The sequence below is a fragment of the Drosophila subpulchrella genome, unplaced genomic scaffold (genome assembly GCF_014743375.2).
Source record: "Drosophila subpulchrella strain 33 F10 #4 breed RU33 unplaced genomic scaffold, RU_Dsub_v1.1 Primary Assembly Seq112, whole genome shotgun sequence".
NCBI lineage: Eukaryota > Metazoa > Arthropoda > Insecta > Diptera > Drosophilidae > Drosophila > Drosophila subpulchrella.
In genome coordinates, this window is record NW_023665455.1 from 140,761 (window position 1) to 158,718 (window position 17,958).

Below are 17,958 nucleotides of genomic sequence, written 5' to 3' on the forward strand. Positions count from 1 at the left end.
TTGGGTTTTAGCGTCTTTTCGCTTATTCGAAATTAACCAGTTTAGTTTTTTGTGTTTTGTTTGCATTTAATTTATCAACATTCTTGCACTTTTCGCGGAGCTCGCACAAGACACGTCCGCTCTCTTCAGCGGTTGCGACAAGCGGTAATATAATATTAAATTTGCTTTATATCTTGCAGAATCGCAATAAAGGGATAGGTACACCAAGCTGGACTTCATGAAGAACGTTCGGCCAGCTTTTGTGCGATAAAAAATAAAATTTATAAGGTGATGTGAGCACAGAAAAAATTAAACTTCGAAGCAGGAGCCATTCCATATGAAAAACAAGGAAGACCGCTATAGTCGAGAACATCGACTATCAGATACCCGTTACTTAGGTAAAGGGACCAAAGGGAAATGGAGATATGAAAGCAGCAAAGAGTGATTGAAATGCGCCACCTACCGGCGGTAGACAGATTTAAGCGTTATGGGCGTTAGAGTGGACGTGGCAAACTTTTTTTTTATCAATCGATAGGTATTGACGAGACCAATACATTTCAGTTATAATGTTGTATCTAGCATGAAAATTGTGGGCGCAACAGGCTTGGGCGGCTTGTGGGCGTTAGGGTGGGCGTGGCATATTCGCGTAACAAACTTGCGCTGCGAACAAGGCTACGGAATCTAAATCTGAGATCCCAATTCTCTATCTTTAATAGTTTCCGAGATATCTACGTTCATATTTACGATTTTTTTAAGTTTGGGGGCGGTTTGTGGGCGATGAAGTGGGCGTGGCAAACTTTTTTTTTGGGTCAATCGATAGGTATTGATGTGAACAATACATTTAATTTACAACTTTGGTTTTAGCATTAAAACTGTAGGAGCCACAGTTTTGGGCGGCTTCTGGGCGTTAGAGTGGGCGTGGCACACTGAAGAATCAAACTTGCGCTGCGCAGGAATCTCTAGAATCTGCATGCCTAATCCCAAATGTTGATATACTCTTGCAGGTCGTTTCCGCGAGAGCATTGTATGTACTGAGCTTTCAAATTCTTAGAAAACTAAGAACTAATTATAAAAATTGTAAGATAATGTTCCATTTCAATTTACTACCGTGTATGGTTACCGAAAACGAAATATAACGGTCTGTGTAATATTTTGACACTAATTATCCGATTATTCCTATGGCAGCTATATGATGAAGTCCCAAATGATCCCGCCAAACGCGTATGAAAAATACTGTTTTACTTGAGGATAAATGTATATCATAGTAGACAACAGATTTGTATTAAAATTGTAAACAGAACAAGAGAAAACGCTATGGTCGATGCCATCGACTAACGAATAGAGGTGCAGAAAACATCGAATTTCCGATGTTTTAACAGGCAAACATCGATGTAACATCGAAAAACATCGATGTTTCTGCACCTCTACTAACGAATACCCGTTACTCAGCTAAGGGGAGTGCTAGGGAGATGAAAACATGCAGCAAAGTTCATATTTGCACCATCCGCAACGGCGCCAACTAGCGTCGATTTCTTTATTATTTTATAACTTATAACTTTTTAATGGATGGTCCGATTTATACATTTTTTGGCATGAAGTCAGATATTGATAATCAAAGCAAAATTGCATTAACTTTTTTTTACAAAATCTTCAAACATGTGGACGCTGGACCGGTATTAGCGTGGGCGTATGGGCCCATATGCCGCCCATAAACCTTAAGAAATCGTCCGTATGATCGCTGATAACTCGGAATATATAAAAGCTAATAGTTTGTGCAGCGCAAGACCACACACATTGTCAAAGATTCAAATTTAAATAAAGAAGAACGCTATAGTCGAGTACTTCGACTATCAGATACCCGTTACTTAGCTAAAGGGACCAAAGGGAAATAGAGATATGCAAGAAGCTAAGCGAGATTGAAATGCGCCACCTATCCGTGATCTCAATATATGGTAATGTGGACGGTAGACAGATTTCAGCGCTATGGGCGCTAGAGTGGGCGTGGATCAATCGATAGGTATTGACGAGACCAATACATTTTAGTTAAAAATTTTTATCTAGCATGAAAATTGTGGGCGCCACAGGTCGGTTTGTGGGCGTTAGAGTGGGCGTGGCAAAATTTTTTTGGGTCAATTTATAGGTATTGATGAGAACATACATTTCACTTAAAATTTTTATTTTAGCATAAAACTGTTGGAGCCACAGTTTTGGGCGTTAGAGTGGACGTGGCACCCTGCTGAAACAAACTTGCGCTGCGCAGGAATATCAGGAATCTGCATGCCTAATCCCAGTATTGTACCTCTTATAGTTTCCGAGATCTCAGCGTTCATACGGACAGACGGACATGTCTAGATCGACTCGGCTAGTGATCCTGATCAAGAATATATATACTGTATGGGGTCGGAAACGTTTCCTTCTGCCTGTTACATACTTTCCGACGAATCTAGTATACTCTTTTACTCTACGAGTAACGGGTATAACTACATTTTAGTTTATTCCGATTGGACCATTAGTTGGTTAGTAATTATTTTACGTCCGTATCTAGCAAGGACATCGTCATTTTCGTCATAGCCATAAGATAAATGTAAAATGTTAAAACTGTGAAAATGTATGGTAAATAAAATGTAAAAAGTATATTTATTATACCCGTTACTCGTAGAGTAAAAGGGTATACTAGATTCGTCGGAAAATATGTAACAGGCAGAAGGAAGCGTTTCCGACCCCATAAAGTATATTCTTGATCAGGATCACTAGCCGAGTCGATCTGGCCATGTCCGTCTGTCTGTCTGTCCGTATGAACGCTGAGATCTCGGAAACTATAAGAGCTACAATACTGGGATTAGGCATGAAGATTGTGTGACACGCCTACTTTAACGCCCACAAGCCGCCCACAAACTCAAAAAATCGTGAGTATGAACATGGATATCTCGGAAATATTCAAAGATAGAGAATCGGGATCTCAGATTTAGATTCCGTAGCTTTGTACGCAGCGCAATTTTGTCACGCGAATATGCCACGCCCACTATAACGCCCACAAACCGCCCAAGCCTGTGGCGCCCACAATTTTCATGCTAGAAAAAAATTTTAACTGAAATGTATTGGTCTCGCCAATACCTATCGATTGATCTAAACAAAAATTTGCCACGCCTACCTTTGCTGTTGGCGCGTGCCACTGCACCTATACCCTTTCTAAAGCGAAAAATATCTGACTATATAATTTTTACTTCTTGAGTAAAAAATACAATATGAATTATTTAAAAATGTTAATATTAAAATGTTTCAAATATTTGAATCAATTTTAACGGACTAAATTTCGATAACTAAACTAAAATTTATATTGTAATAAAAATGTATAATAAGTAAACATAACATTATAAGTAAATTCAATTTCCATAATTTTACTGCCACGCCTACCCTAACGCCCACAACGCTTAAATCTGTCTTCCGCCGGTAGGTGGCGCATTTAAATCTCGCTTTGCTGCTTGCATATCTCCATTTCCCTTTGGTTCCTTAGGCTGAGTAACGGGTATCTGATAGTCGAGGTACTCGACTATAGCGTTCTCCCTTGTTTTTAAGTTGGTTTGCTTATTATTTAATTTTAAAAAGCAAGCCTTAAAATGTAACATTGAAAATTGTTGAAAAAAATGATTGTACACAGCATAAAGTAAATTTAGTACGATCAAATGTATATGCCGCCAAAATTTTAAATTATCTTAATTGGTTTAACTGGATCGATTTTTGATAAAGAAAAAAGTTATATAACGCCATTGTGCGTCGCTGAAAGATTTAATTTAGATGCGACTGAAAAAGTTGAAAAACGGTACCGCATTAGGCCTTCTCCACATGAAGTTATTATTTAAAGTCTCCGATGCTTTGGGACGAGTCTGTATGTAATTTAACCAGTTTAATTTTGGTTTGCTCTTGGCTTTACTTGGATCCCTCTCTTTCGCTCTCTCATAGGAGAAATGCATTTCTCCGCCTCTATCTTGTTTCTCTCACCTAAGACACGTTTACAGCTCCGCTTTGCTCTGGTCAGTACCTTTCTGAGCGTTGGCATATCATGTTTACTACCACGATCGCGCGCTCTTTATTAACCGTTGTGTCTGTAGTCGCTTATTATACGTGTTGTGAGTTTGTGTATATATTACTACCAACTATGTTTGTCTCTTTAGCTTACTGACTGTTTGAGTTGTGAGTTGAGTTCTTTTCGCACAGATAAGAAAACGTCAAAATATTAGGTAATAAACTCCCAAAATACGGTCTCTCAACCTCCGTCCTACCGGTCAGTACTGTTTTTTTGTTTCAGGCGTATTATTTTAATCGTCAATTGTACCACAGCTACTTAGGCTCTAAAAGTAAGTAAGCGAAAGAAAAGATATTCCGGTTTTTACATATTTATGCTTCTGCTACTAGAAGCTTTCGGCGGCTTTAAGCTTTATTTATAAAGATTTTGTAACACTACAAATTAAAAATATTAGCTTTGACCGAAATTGTTTTACATACCCTTCAGTTTTAATTGTGAATCACCTTGTGAATACATGTCCCATGTCCTCTTGCACGAGTGAAGAACAAGTAACACTCCATATAGTCAATTGTATGGGATGTCCGCTTTTTCACAAGTGAAAATTCAAATAAAAATTTTTAGAAGTCCCACGGGATTTCACTTGTGCCGGTGACACGTCCCACGTGAAATCACTTATGAAGTTCAGAATATTTCCCATGAAGTTTCACTTATGAATATGTAGAATTTAAACAAGGAAGAACGCAATAGTCGAGTACTATCAGATACCCGTTACTCAGCTAAAGGGACCAAAGGAAAATGTAGATATGCAAGCAGCAAAGCGAGATTAAAATGCGCCACCTACCGGCGGTAGACAGATTTAAGCGTTGTGGGCGTTAGAGTGGGCGTGGCAAAGTTTTTTTTGGATCAATCGATAGGTATTGACAAGACCAATACATTTCAGTTAATATGTTGTATCTAGCATGAAAATTGAGGGCGCCACAGGCTTGGGAGGCTTGTGGGCGTTAGAGTGGGCGTGGCATATTCTCGTATTAAGCTTGCGCTGCGCTCAAGCCTACGGAATCTAAATCTGAAATCCCATTTCTCTATCTTTGATATTTTCCGAGATATCCGCGTTCATATTTACGATTTTTTGAAGTTTGTGGGCGGTTTGTGGGCGTGGCAAACTTTTTTTTTGGGTCAAGCGATAGGTATTGATGAGAACAATACATTTCAGTTAAAATTTTTATTCTAGCATGAAAACTCTAGGAGCCACAGTTTTGGGCGGTTTGTGGGCGTTAGAGTGGGCGTGGCACTCTGCTGAAACAAACTTGCGCTGCATAAGAAGCTCAGGAATCTGCACGCCAAATCTCAATAGCCTAGCTCTTATAGTTTCCGAGATCTCAGCGTTTATCCGGACGGACAGACAGACGGACATGGCTAGATCGACTCGGCTAGTGATCCTGATCATGAATATATATACTTTATGGGGTCGGAAACGCTTCCTTCTGCCTGTTACATACTTTCCGAGGAATCTAGTATACCCTTTTACTCTACGGGTAACGGGTATTAATACATACACTTTTATATACTTTTAAATTCATTTTATTTAAAAAGTGTTATTTAGGTTTTCTGTTAAAGGACAATTATTGGTAGTAAGCCTAGTTTTATGTTACGTTAATTTGCTTTTCACATTGGTCATCGCCCTCCTTAAACATTTTTCCGGGTCCTCCGAATCCTTGGCCAACGCTCCTGAAGAAATGTATGGGCATATGATTTAAAAATTCGATTTACTTGTTTATTTGTATATTTACCTTTTAGAACTGTTTTATTTACGGGATTTTTATTAGCACAAAACATTTCATCATCCACTTTCGGAGCCCATTGAATACCTTCAAAATTTAAATACCTTACACTAAGATCAATGCACAACATCTTAAACTTAATGTAGCTTTACCTGACTTTATTTTATTAACCCTAAGAAACGATTAAAGTACTTCTGCTGCGCACAATTAAAATGGATGCTTCCCTTTCAATCACTCAAACAGAATGCACCAAGTCTTCTTCTCACCCCTTTACTTGATTTCTTTTGTTTTCTCTTTGCTGTTGGCGCGTGCCACTGCACCTATACCCTTTCTAAAGTGAATAATATCTGACTATATAATTTTTACTTCTTGAGTAAAATATACAATATGAATTACTTAAAAATGTTAATATTAAAATGTTTTAAATATTTAAATCAATTGTAACGGACTAAATTTCTATAACTAAACTAAAATTTATATTGTAATAAAAATGTATAATAAGTAAACATAACATTATAAGTAAATTCAATTTCCATAATTTTACTACAATCAAATAATTTACTTTTATTAAACAATATTAGTTGCTTTTTTTCCATATACAATAATGCTCCTAAAATACTAGGGCATTCACAAGTCGCTGCTCCACGAAAATTGTTCCGCCTAAATGTTAGTCGCTAGCCGAACAGAGACGCAAAAGAAATAAGGGATCGGCCGAAATTTGTCTCTGAGAGCGCCGAGTGCAGGCAGATTATAAGACAAAAAAAAAGAGGGACCTCCGAGTATCTGCATCTCTTTGTTGCACGATCGTTTTCGTAGGCAGTCTTCTACGCTGCACCGACTTCTCTGCTGACGTCAACAGCGGCACAGCGTTTCAGGCACAAAAAAAACAAAAAGCTTTTTGCATTGGGCCAGGTCACTGCGTCCCTACTGCAGAACTGAAGGGTACCATACCCTCCTCCGAAATATTAGTAGCTAGCCGAACATAAAGGACAGACGCAAAAAAAAACGGACCGGCCGTAAAATTTTCGTGGAGCAGCGACATGTGAATGCCCTAATATTTTAGGAGCATTATTGTATATCGAAAAATAAAACAATCAATATTGTTTTATAAAATAAAATTCTTTAATTATAGTAAAATTAAGTAAATTTAATTTACTTATAATGTTATGTTTACTTATTATACAGTTTTATTACAATATAATTTTTTAGTTTAGGTGTAGAAATATAGTCCGCTGAAATTGATTTAAATATTTAACACATTTTAGTACTAACATTTTTAAAAAAATTCATTTTATATTTTTTACTCAAGAAGTAAAAATAATATAGTCGGATATTTTTCACTTTAGAAAGGGTATAGGTGCAGTGGCACGCGCCAATAGCGAAGAGAAAACAAAAGAAATCAAGTAAACGGGTGAGAAGAATACTTGGTGCATTCTGTTTGAGTGATTTTAAGGGAATTGTGCGCAGCAGACTTACTTTAATCGTTTCTTTAAGTTAATACAAGGTGAGTTCCAAAGTAAACTGAACTTTAAAAAAAAAGACAGAACAAATAGTTTTTTCGGCAAAATCAATTTATTTTATTCAAAATAGTCTCCTTCTGCTTTAATACAGCGTTTTGCACGGTCCAAAAGCATGTCGAACGAGTGTTTTAGCTCGTTGCCCGGTATGCCGGTGCAAGCCTTTTGAATGGCCTCTACGTCTGCATAACGCTTTCCTTTCATCGGCAAATGCATTTTTCCGAAAAGGTAGAAGTCGCACGGTGCCATATCAGGTGAATACGGGGAGTGGTTGATGGTTAAAATGTGATTTTTGGTCAAATAGTCGGACACAAGCGTCGATCGATGAGACGGCGCATTATCGTGCAACAAACGCCAACTTCCATCTTCGCGATTTTCGGGCCGAACACGTCGAATACGGCGCACCAAACGCTTCAAAACTCCGAGGTAGAATACCGCATTAACGTTTTGGCCGGGTGGAACCAATTCTTTGTGGACAATACCCCTGGAATCATAAAAACAAATCAGCATTGTTTTCACTTTTGACTTCTCCAGGCGCGATTTTTTCGGTTTCGGCTCGTCCGGCGCCTTCCATTCAGCACTCTGGCGTTTCGTTTCGGGATCATATTGAAAACACCACGTTTCGTCACCAGTCACAATCTTGTAAAGGAAGTTCGGGTCTTTTTTTTCCTCTTTAATGATGTCCTTCGAATGTTGAATTCTAAGCAGTTTTTGGACGTCAGTCAGTTTGTGCGGAACAAACCGTGCACACACCTTTTGTAAGCCCAAATGTTCGGTCAAAATGCGATAAATCGATGTTTTGGAGATGTTCAATTCTATTTCCATGAATTTCAATGATGATTTCGGCTGATTTTTTATGAATTCACGCACAGTTTCGATGGAATTTTCGGTGATCACGGATTTTGGTTGGCCCACTTTGAAAACGTTAAAACCACGTGTGCACTCTGCTACGGGATAGGCAATCATCGCCATAAGCTTGTTTCATCAATTGAAACGTTTCGGTAAAAGTTTTACCAATTTTAAAACAAAATTTAATGTTGGCTCTTTCTTCGAAGCTCATTTTTGCACCGATGACAAAAACATACTGACACTTAAAACGCAATAACCTCACTTCCAATAGATGAAATGTCATGAAATTTTTACTGGAAGTCGATAAACGATAGCAGATTCAACGCACCAGTTGACATATAGATGGCGCCACTGGAGGGCGCTATATTCAAAAAGTCCTGTTTACTTTGGAACTCACCTTGTATAATAAAGTCAGGTAAGTGCTACATTAAGTTTAAGATGCTGTGCATTGATCTTAGTTTAAAGTACGTAAATTTTGAAGGTATTCAATGGGTTCCGTTAGCCGAAAGTGGGTGATGAAATGTTTTGTGCCAGAAAAAATCCCACAAAGGGTTTATACACAGCTCTAAAAGGTAAATATACAAATAAACAAGTTAAACGCATTTTTTAATCATGTGCCCATACATTTTTTCAGGAGCGTTGGCCAAGGACTCCTAGGATTCGGACAAATATTTGAGAAAGGCGATGACGAACGTGAAAAACAAACTAACAAAACAAAAAAACAGAAATACTAACTATAATTGTCCCCTTATTGAAAATCTGAATAATACGATTTAATTAAAATAAATTAAAATGTAATTAAAATTGTATGTATTAAAAATTCTATATTTTCATAAGTGAAAACTCATGGGAAAATTCTGAATTTCACAAGTGATTCCACTTGGGATGTGTCACTGGCAAGTGATTTCATAAATGAAAACTCATTGGAAATATTCTGTTTTTCACAAGTGATTTCACTTGGGACGTGTCACCGGCACGTGACAAGCCATACGAAATATGAGTATAAGGAACAAGTGAAATACCGTGGGACCTCGAAAAATCGATTGACCCAAACAAAAGTTTGCCACGCCCACTTAAACGCCCACAAACCGCCCACACACTTCAAAAAGTCGTAAGTATGAACGCAGATATCTCGGAAAATATCAAAGATAGAGAATTGGGATTTCAGATTTAGCTTCCCTAGTCTTGAGCGCAGCTTAAGTTTGTTACGCCCACTGTAACGCCCACACACCGGCCAATCCTGTGGCGCCCTCAATTTTCATGCTAGATAAAAAATTTTAACTGAAATGTATTAGTGTCGTAGATACCTATCGATTGATCCAAAAGTTTGCCCCGTCCACTCTAACGCCCAAAACGCTTAAGTCTGTCTACCGTCCACATAACCATGTATTGAGATCAGGGGTAGGTGGCGCATTTCAATCTCGCTTTGTTGCTTGCATATCTCCATTTCCCTTTTGTCCCTTTAGCTGTGTAACGGGTATCTGATAGTCGAGGTACTCTGCTATAGCGATCTTCCTTTTTATACCCTTTACTCATAGAGTAAAAGTGTATACTTGATTCGTCGGAAAGTATGTAACAGGCAGAAGGAGGCTTTTCCGTCCCCATAAATTATATATATTCTTGATCAGGATCACTAGCCGAATCAATCTAGCCATGTCCGTCTGTCCGTCTGTCTGTCTGTCCGGATGAACGCTGAGATCTGGAAACTATAAGAGCTAGGCTATTGAGATTTGGCGTGCAGATTCCTGAGCTTCTTACGCAGCTAAAGTTTGTTTCAGCAGCGTGCCACGCCCACTCTAACGCCCACAAACCACCCAAGACTGAGTCTCCTACAGTTTTTTTAACGGCCACAAAACCGCCCAAGCCTGTGGCGCCCACAATGTTCATGCTAGTTAAAAAATTTTAACTGAAATGTATTGGTCTCGTCAATACCTATCGATTAATCCAAAAAAACACCCACTCTAAACCTCATACCGCTTAAATCTGTCTACCGCCGGTAGTTGGCGCATTTCAATCTCGCTTTGCTGCTTGCATATCTCCATTTCCCTTTGGTCCCTTCAGCTGATTAACGGGTATCTGATAGTCGAGGTACTCGACTATAGCGTTCTTCCTTGTTTTTTCTTCAAACGCGACTAAAATCAAATAATAACAAACAATCTTAAAATGAAAAATTAAACCTTTTTTTATTACCAATTCATCGAGGTACACATTTTATGGTTATATTAAAAAATAAAAATAAAAACATACATTAACAAAAAAACTCAACATTTTGCGTTACTTTAATATTCGGTTTTTTCTTTAAAACTACAAAAAACTTTTTTTTTAAAGAAATATCACCTAATTTAATATTTGGTATGATAGCCATTATTTTGTAGGGTACCACTCAGTCGTTTTGGCATATTGGCTATAATTTGTTGGGTGTATTCCGACCCAATTTTAGCCCACATTTCCTGAAGCCGTTCTTTTAAGGCCGATATGGACGAAGTAGGCGTTTTGGGAACTCGGCGGTCCAACTTACTTCACAGATTCTCAATTGGATTGAGATCAGGTGATTGGGGCGTTTCCAAGACTTTTGTGGAGTTGTACAACTGACATGCTTAAACAAAATCGATGTCAAGTTTATGATAGAGCTGACTGATTTTGATGAAATTGCAAACGAAATGCTGAAATCCTACATGTATGTATTCCCGATTTATGGGGGTGCTATTATTACAAGGCTGCGTTCAGCAGAACAATATAACAACTGACCATGAAGTGCACAGCAATAAGTGATAACGTTTCCAGTATTTCAATCATCGATACAAACCAGCAGCAATGTACCATGTATCAAGAAAAGGTAGCGTACCTTTAGTATGCTGCTTTTATATTAAGCTGGTAACCCATAAACGTTAAACGTATATTAAAATCAAATATTTGTATACCCTTGCAGAGGGTATAATGATTTCAGTCAGAAGTTTGCAACGCAGTGAAGGAGACGTTTCCAACCCCATAAAGTATATATATTCTTGATCAGCATGACTAGACGAGTCGATTTAGCCATGTCTGTCTGTCCGTCCGTTTCTACGGAAACTAGTCTCTCAGTTTTAAAGCTATCAGGCTGAAACTTTCCCAAAAGTCTTATTTCCTTTGCAGGTAGTATATAAGTCGGAACCAGCCGGATCGGACAACTATATCTTATAGATCCCATAGGAATAATCGGAAAAAAAAAATTTTCTTAAATTATATCATTGGTGTTTTTTAACATATAACCTCCTAAGCTTAGGAATAACATTTTTTAATTAGTTTTGAATTTCGAATTTAATTTTATCAAAATCGGACGACTATATCATATAGCTGCCATAGGAACGATCGGAAAATTGGTGGGAAAATAATATGAAACAAATTATAGCTTCGGTGTTTTTTTGGACATATTATCTTATACTATTGGAAATATCATTTTATGTATTTTTAAATTCAATAATTATAATTGCAAGGGTATACAAACTTTCCGGCAACCATTCGTCTGACGCATTTAGATCCCGCATACACAAAAATTAATTGTTTAAAAATACTTCACTAAAGCTTTAAATTCAAAACAGATTTTTATAAATTTTGTTGGTGTTTAATGTTTATAATTGCGTAATCCGAATTTAAATTATTTGCATAATTGTATTATTATTACTAAAAAGGTGGAGCATAAATTAAAAAACACATTCAACACATTCAATTTATAAGTGTTTCAGCAGTGCCAAAGCAAAGATTTGTGGAAAACATTCTGTTGGGTATGGAGACTTAATTTTTTTTTATATAGCCGATAACTAAAACAATTATTTCTTATTAATTTTTGTGAACTAGAAATTGAACAACTTTATTTATTCAATTCAAACCTAGAACCCAAACCCATTTTTTTAAGTGTACAGTTATATTAGTAGATCGTATAATACATTTTCGTCACAAAATGTAATATCAGAACTTTTGATTGTTGAAGGTGCTATCGTCACTACATTTGTACCTCGTTGAAAGGTGTTTTTGTTTGATTGTACATTTTGATCCTTTCTAGAAAAAACAAGGAAGAACGCTATAGTCAAGTACCTCGACTATCAGATACCCGTTACTCAGCTAAGGAAAATGGAGGTATGCAAGCAGCAAAGCGAGATTGAAATGCGCCACCTACCGGCGGTAGACAGATTTAAGCATTGTGGGCATTAGAGTGGGCGTGGCAAAGTTTTTTTTGGATCAATCGATAGGTATTGACGAGACCAATACACTTCAGTTATCTAGCATAAAAATTGTTGGCGCCAAAGGCTTGGGCGGTTTGTGGGCGTTAGAGTGGGCGTGGCATATTCGCGTAACAAACTTGCGCTGCGCTCAAGCTTACGGAATCAAAATCTGAAATCCCATTTCTCTATCTTTGATATTTTCCGAGATATCCGCGTTCATACTTACGATTTTTTGAAGTTTGTGGGCGTTCCTGTGGGTCAATCGATAGGTATTGATGAGAACAATACATTTCAGTTCAAATTTTTATTCTAACATCAAAACTGTAAGAGCCACAGTTTTGAGCGGCTTGTGGGCGTTCGAGTGGGCGTGGCACTCTGCTGAAACAAACTTGCGCTGCGTAAGAAGCTCAGGAATCTGCACGCCAAATCTCAATAGCCTAGCTCTTATAGTTTCTGAGATCTCAGCGTTTATCCGGACGGACGGACAGACGGACAGACGGACATGACTAGATCGACTCGGCTAGTGATCCTGATCAAGAATATACATACTTTATGGGGTCGGAAACGCTTCCTTCTGCCTGTTACATACTTTTCGACGAATCTAGTATACCCTTTTATTCTACGAGTAACGGGTATAAAAAGAAATAACGGTATAGCCGAGTGCCTCGAATATCAGATACCCGTTACTCAGCTAAAGGGACCAAAAGGGAGATGGAGATATGCAAACAGCAAGGCGAGATTGTAATGCGCCACCTACCCGCGATCTCAATATATCGTTATGTGGCCGGCATACAGATTTAAGCGTTAGACAATTAGTCAGTTTTTTCTAGAATGTTTTGGGCGGCTTGTGGGCGTTGGAGTGGGAGTGGCATATTCGCATAACAAACTTGCTTACGATTTTTTTTAAGATTGTGGGCGGCTTGATTGCGATAAAGTGGGCGTTGCAAAGTTTTTTGGGTCAATCGATAAGTATTGATCAGAACAATACAGACACAGTTTTGGGCGGTTTGTGGGCGTTGAAGCAAGCTGGACACCCTGAAGAAAAAACTTCCGCTGCGCAGAAATCTTTGGAATCTGCATGCCTAATCCCAGTATTGCATCTTCTATAGTTTCCGAGATCACAGCGTTCATACGGACAGACGGACATGGCAAGATCGACTGGGCTAGTGATCCTGATCAAGAATATATATAATTGATGGGGTCGGAAAGGCTTCCTTCTACCTGTTACATACTTTCCGACGAATATAGTACACCCTTTTATTCTAGGAGTAACGGGTATAAAAAAAACAAGGAAGAACGCTATAGTCGAGTACCTCGACTATCAGATACCCGTTACTCAGCTAAAGGGACCAAGGGAAAATGGAGATATGCATGCAGCAAAGCGAGATTAAAATGCGCCACCTACCGGCGGTAGACAGATTTAAGCGTTGTGGGCGTTAGAGTGGGCGTGGCAAAGTTTTTTTTGGATCAATCGATAGGTATTGACAAGACCAATACATTTCAGTTAAAATTTTTTATCTAGCATGCAAATTGTGGGCGCCACAGGCTTGGGCGGTTTGTGGGCGTTAGAGTGGGCGTGGCATATTCGCGTTACAAACTTGCGCTGCGCTTAAGCCTACGAAATCTAAATCTGAAATCCCATTTCTCTATCTGTGATATTTTCCGAGATATCCGCGATCATACTTACGATTTTTTGAAGTTTGTGGAAGGTTTGTGGGCGTTCAAGTGGGCGTGGCAAACTTTTTTTGGGTCAATCGATAGGTATTGATGAGAACAATACATTTCAGTTAAAATTTTTATTCTAGCATGAAAACTGTAGGAGCCACCGTTTTGGGCGGTTTGTGGGCGTCAGAGTGGGCGTGGCACTCTGCTGAAACAAACTTGCGCTGCGTAAGAAGCTCAGGAATCTGCACGCCTAATCTCAGCTTTTTTAGTTTCCGAGATCTCAGCGTTTATCCGGACGGACGGACAGACGGACAGACGGACAGACGGACATGACTAGATCGACTCGGCTAGTGATCCTGATCAAGAATATGTATACTTTATGGGGTCGGAAACGCTTCCTTCTGCCTGTTACATACTTTCCGACGAATCTAGTATACCCTTTTACTCTACGAGTAACGGGTATAATCATTTTTACATCTTCATAGAGTTTTATCAGTTCAGCACCTTTCCCTACAACTTTTAATAATTAAACAATATTGGTTCACGCCAAAAACTGTAGTAATAACCTCCCCCAGAAATTTACCATATAATTTTTACAGGAATATGCTTTCAGCAACTTTCTGCATTTTAACTTTTGAAAATCAGAAATAGAAAATAGATCTAATTTTTTTCTTTAGGCTGAAATATGAGTTTCAGTATTAACCAACGTAATTTCCTTCTGCAGTGTTGTACAACTTTTTTTTCATGTTTGGAAATATCGAAAAAAGCCATTTAAAAAAGTAAAAATCAAAATTCAATGAATAATTACAATGAAGAATACATAAATATTTGCAATTCTTATTTATTTAAAACATTTTTACCGATTATTCTAACAACGTTCAAAACAACATATATGGGCACCAGACAGATTTTAGAGTTGCGAGCGTTAGTGGGCGTTACACTTTGCTGAAACAAACTTGGGCTGCGCAGGGATCTGTAGAATCTACATGCCTAATCACATTTTTGTAGCTTTTATACTTTCCGAGATCTCTGGGTTCATACGGACAGACAGATACACGATGGCTTGATCGACTCGGTTCGACTCCTGACTGAAGAATATACATACTTTGCGGGATGGGAAACGCTTTCTTTGACTACTACTTTTTGACTTGTCTAGTGTGCCGTCTTACTCCACCAGTATCTAGAACAGAAAAGGAAAAAACACAAAAAAAATTAAGAGATAAAAGACTACAGATGGATTTAAACCCCAAGCACGTAAAAAACGCAAAAGGCAACCAGAGCCGCGGACGGCGAGACTCGAACCTACACCCAAAAAAAATCGTCATCAATAATCCCCTATTTAAGTGGCCCTATTGAGTGCCAAAAACTCTCTGATACGAAAATCATCAAATTCACCCTAATATAGGATAATTTTGCCACTTCAAAAACATTTTTTTACAAAAAGCTTTATGTCACCATAAAGCAGTCTGTCGCAGGACAAAAAAATTTCGGGATGGCTCAGAGTGCTAGCGCATTGTTTTTGATGCACGGGCCTGAGGGTTAGTGGTTTGAGTCTGAAAAGGTTTTCATTGCAATGAAATGTTAAACATTATTCTTAAAAACCCTTCAGAGTCATCTGCATCTGCGCGTACTTGAAGCGGTGACCTTTCGCATCACCTTACCAATTTGTCTATCGCTCCCGCAGGTGTTTAGTTCAAATGGCATGATAACCGATACTTGAGCACAGTTCGAAACTCGAACAATCAAAAAAAGCTTTTATCGGTCAAAGTATCCACAGATGTTATAAAAATGATACTATTTAGGGTCAACAAAGATGTTTCATACAATGTAGTATACTTTTGACAAATATTTAGGATCAAATTTATCCCAAATATTTAATCCTAAGTATAGTGTAATTTTTACCCACACTTATTACATTGACACCTAAAGATTTTATTAATTTTTTTTTGTGTTTTTTTGTTTGTATTGATACATTGATAAGCGCTTAATAAATTTAGTTTTATATGCATACAAGGTGAGTTCCAAAGTAAACAGGACTTTAAAAAAAAAGACAGAACAAATAGTTTTATTGGCAAAATCAATTTATTTTATTCAAAATAGTCTCCTTCTGCTTTAATACAGCGTTTTGCACGGTCCAAAAGTGTGTTTTAAAAGAGTGTTTTAGCTCGTTGCCCGGTATGCCGGTGCAAGCCTTTTGAATGGCCTCTACGTCTGCATAACGCTTTCCTTTCATCGGCAAATGCATTTTTCCGAAAAGGTAGAAGTCGCACGGTGCCATATCAGGTGAATACGGGGAGTGGTTGATGGTTAAAATGTGATTTTTGGTCAAATAGTCGGACACAAGCGTCGATCGATGAGACGGCGCATTATCGTGCAACAAACGCCAACTTCCATCTTCGCGATTTTCGGGCCGAACACGTCGAATACGGCGCACCAAACGCTTCAAAACTCCGAGGTAGAATACCGCATTAACGTTTTGGCCGTGTAGAACCAATTCTTTGTGGACAATACCCCTGGAATCATAAAAACAAATCAGCATTGTTTTCACTTTTGACTTCTCCAGGCGCGATTTTTTCGGTTTCGGCTCGTCCGGCGCCTTCCATTCAGCACTCTGGCGTTTCGTTTCGGGATCATATTGAAAACACCACGTTTCGTCACCAGTCACAATCTTGTAAAGGAAGTTCGGGTCTTTTTTTGCCTCTTTAATGATGTCCTTCGAATGTTGAATTCTAAGCAGTTTTTGGACGTCAGTCAATTTGTGCGGAACAAACCGTGCACACACCTTTTGTAAGCCCAAATGTTCGGTCAAAATGCGATAAATCGATGTTTTGGAGATGTTCAATTCTATTTCCATGAATTTCAATGATGATTTCGGCTGATTTTTTATGAATTCACGCACAGTTTCGATGGAATTTTCGGTGATCACGGATTTTGGTTGGCCCACTTTGAAAACGTTAAAACCACTGGTGCACTCTGCTACGGGATAGGCAATCATCGCCATAAGCTTGTTTCATCAATTGAAACGTTTCGGTAAAAGTTTTACCAATTTTAAAACAAAATTTAATGTTGGCTCTTTCTTCGAAGCTCATTTTTGCACCGATGACAAAAACATACTGACACTTAAAACGCAATAACCTCACTTCCAATAGGTGAAATGTCATGAAATTTTTACTGGAAGTCGATAAACGATAGCAGATTCAACGCACCAGTTGACATATAGATGGCGCCACTGGAGGGCGCTATATTCAAAAAGTCCTGTTTACTTTGGAACTCACCTTGTATAATAAAGTCAGGTAAGTGCTACATTAAGTTTAAGATGCTGTGCATTGATCTTAGTTTAAAGTACGTAAATTTTGAAGGTATTCAATGGGTTCCGTTAGCCGAAAGTGGGTGATGAAATGTTTTGTGCCAGAAAAAATCCCACAAAGGGTTTATACACAGCTCTAAAAGGTAAATATACAAATAAACAAGTTAAACGCATTTTTTAATCATGTGCCCATACATTTTTTCAGGAGCGTTGGCCAAGGACTCCTAGGATTCGGACAAATATTTGAGAAAGGCGATGACGAACGTGAAAAACAAACTAACAAAACAAAAAAACAGAAATACTAACTATAATTGTCCCCTTATTGAAAATCTGAATAATACGATTTAATTAAAATAAATTAAAATGTTATTAAAATTGTATGTATTAAAAATTCTATATTTTCATAAGTGAAAACTCATGGGAAAATTCTGAATTTCACAAGTGATTTCACTTGGGACGTGTCACTGGCAAGTGATTTCATAAATGAAAACTCATTGGAAATATTCTGATTTTCACAAGTGATTTCACTTGGGACGTGTCACCGGCACGTGACAAGCCATACGAAATATGAGTATAAGGAACAAGTGAAATACCGTGGGACCTCGAAAAATCGATTGACCCAAACAAAAGTTTGCCA

The 17,958-nt window shown here is 38.1% G+C and overlaps 2 long non-coding RNA genes across 7 annotated transcripts; both read left to right on the top strand.

Moving 5' to 3' along the window:
- The first annotated feature begins 4,011 nt into the window (after positions 1 to 4,011).
- LOC119558574 lies at positions 4,012 to 17,209 on the top strand. Of its 6 annotated transcripts, none has more exons than XR_005220271.1 (3): positions 4,012 to 4,217; positions 4,286 to 4,334; positions 17,164 to 17,209. It is a non-coding gene; the product is annotated as an uncharacterized LOC119558574 (long non-coding RNA). The 6 variants fall into 6 exon arrangements; XR_005220270.1 differs by lacking the exon at positions 17,164 to 17,209 and adding an exon at positions 8,785 to 8,898; XR_005220272.1 differs by lacking the exon at positions 17,164 to 17,209 and adding an exon at positions 8,632 to 8,664.
- A 193-nt stretch (positions 17,210 to 17,402) lies between these two features.
- LOC119558575 lies at positions 17,403 to 17,606 on the top strand. The gene is made up of 2 exons (XR_005220273.1): positions 17,403 to 17,464; positions 17,527 to 17,606. It is a non-coding gene; the product is annotated as an uncharacterized LOC119558575 (long non-coding RNA).
- The last annotated feature ends 352 nt before the right edge of the window (positions 17,607 to 17,958 follow it).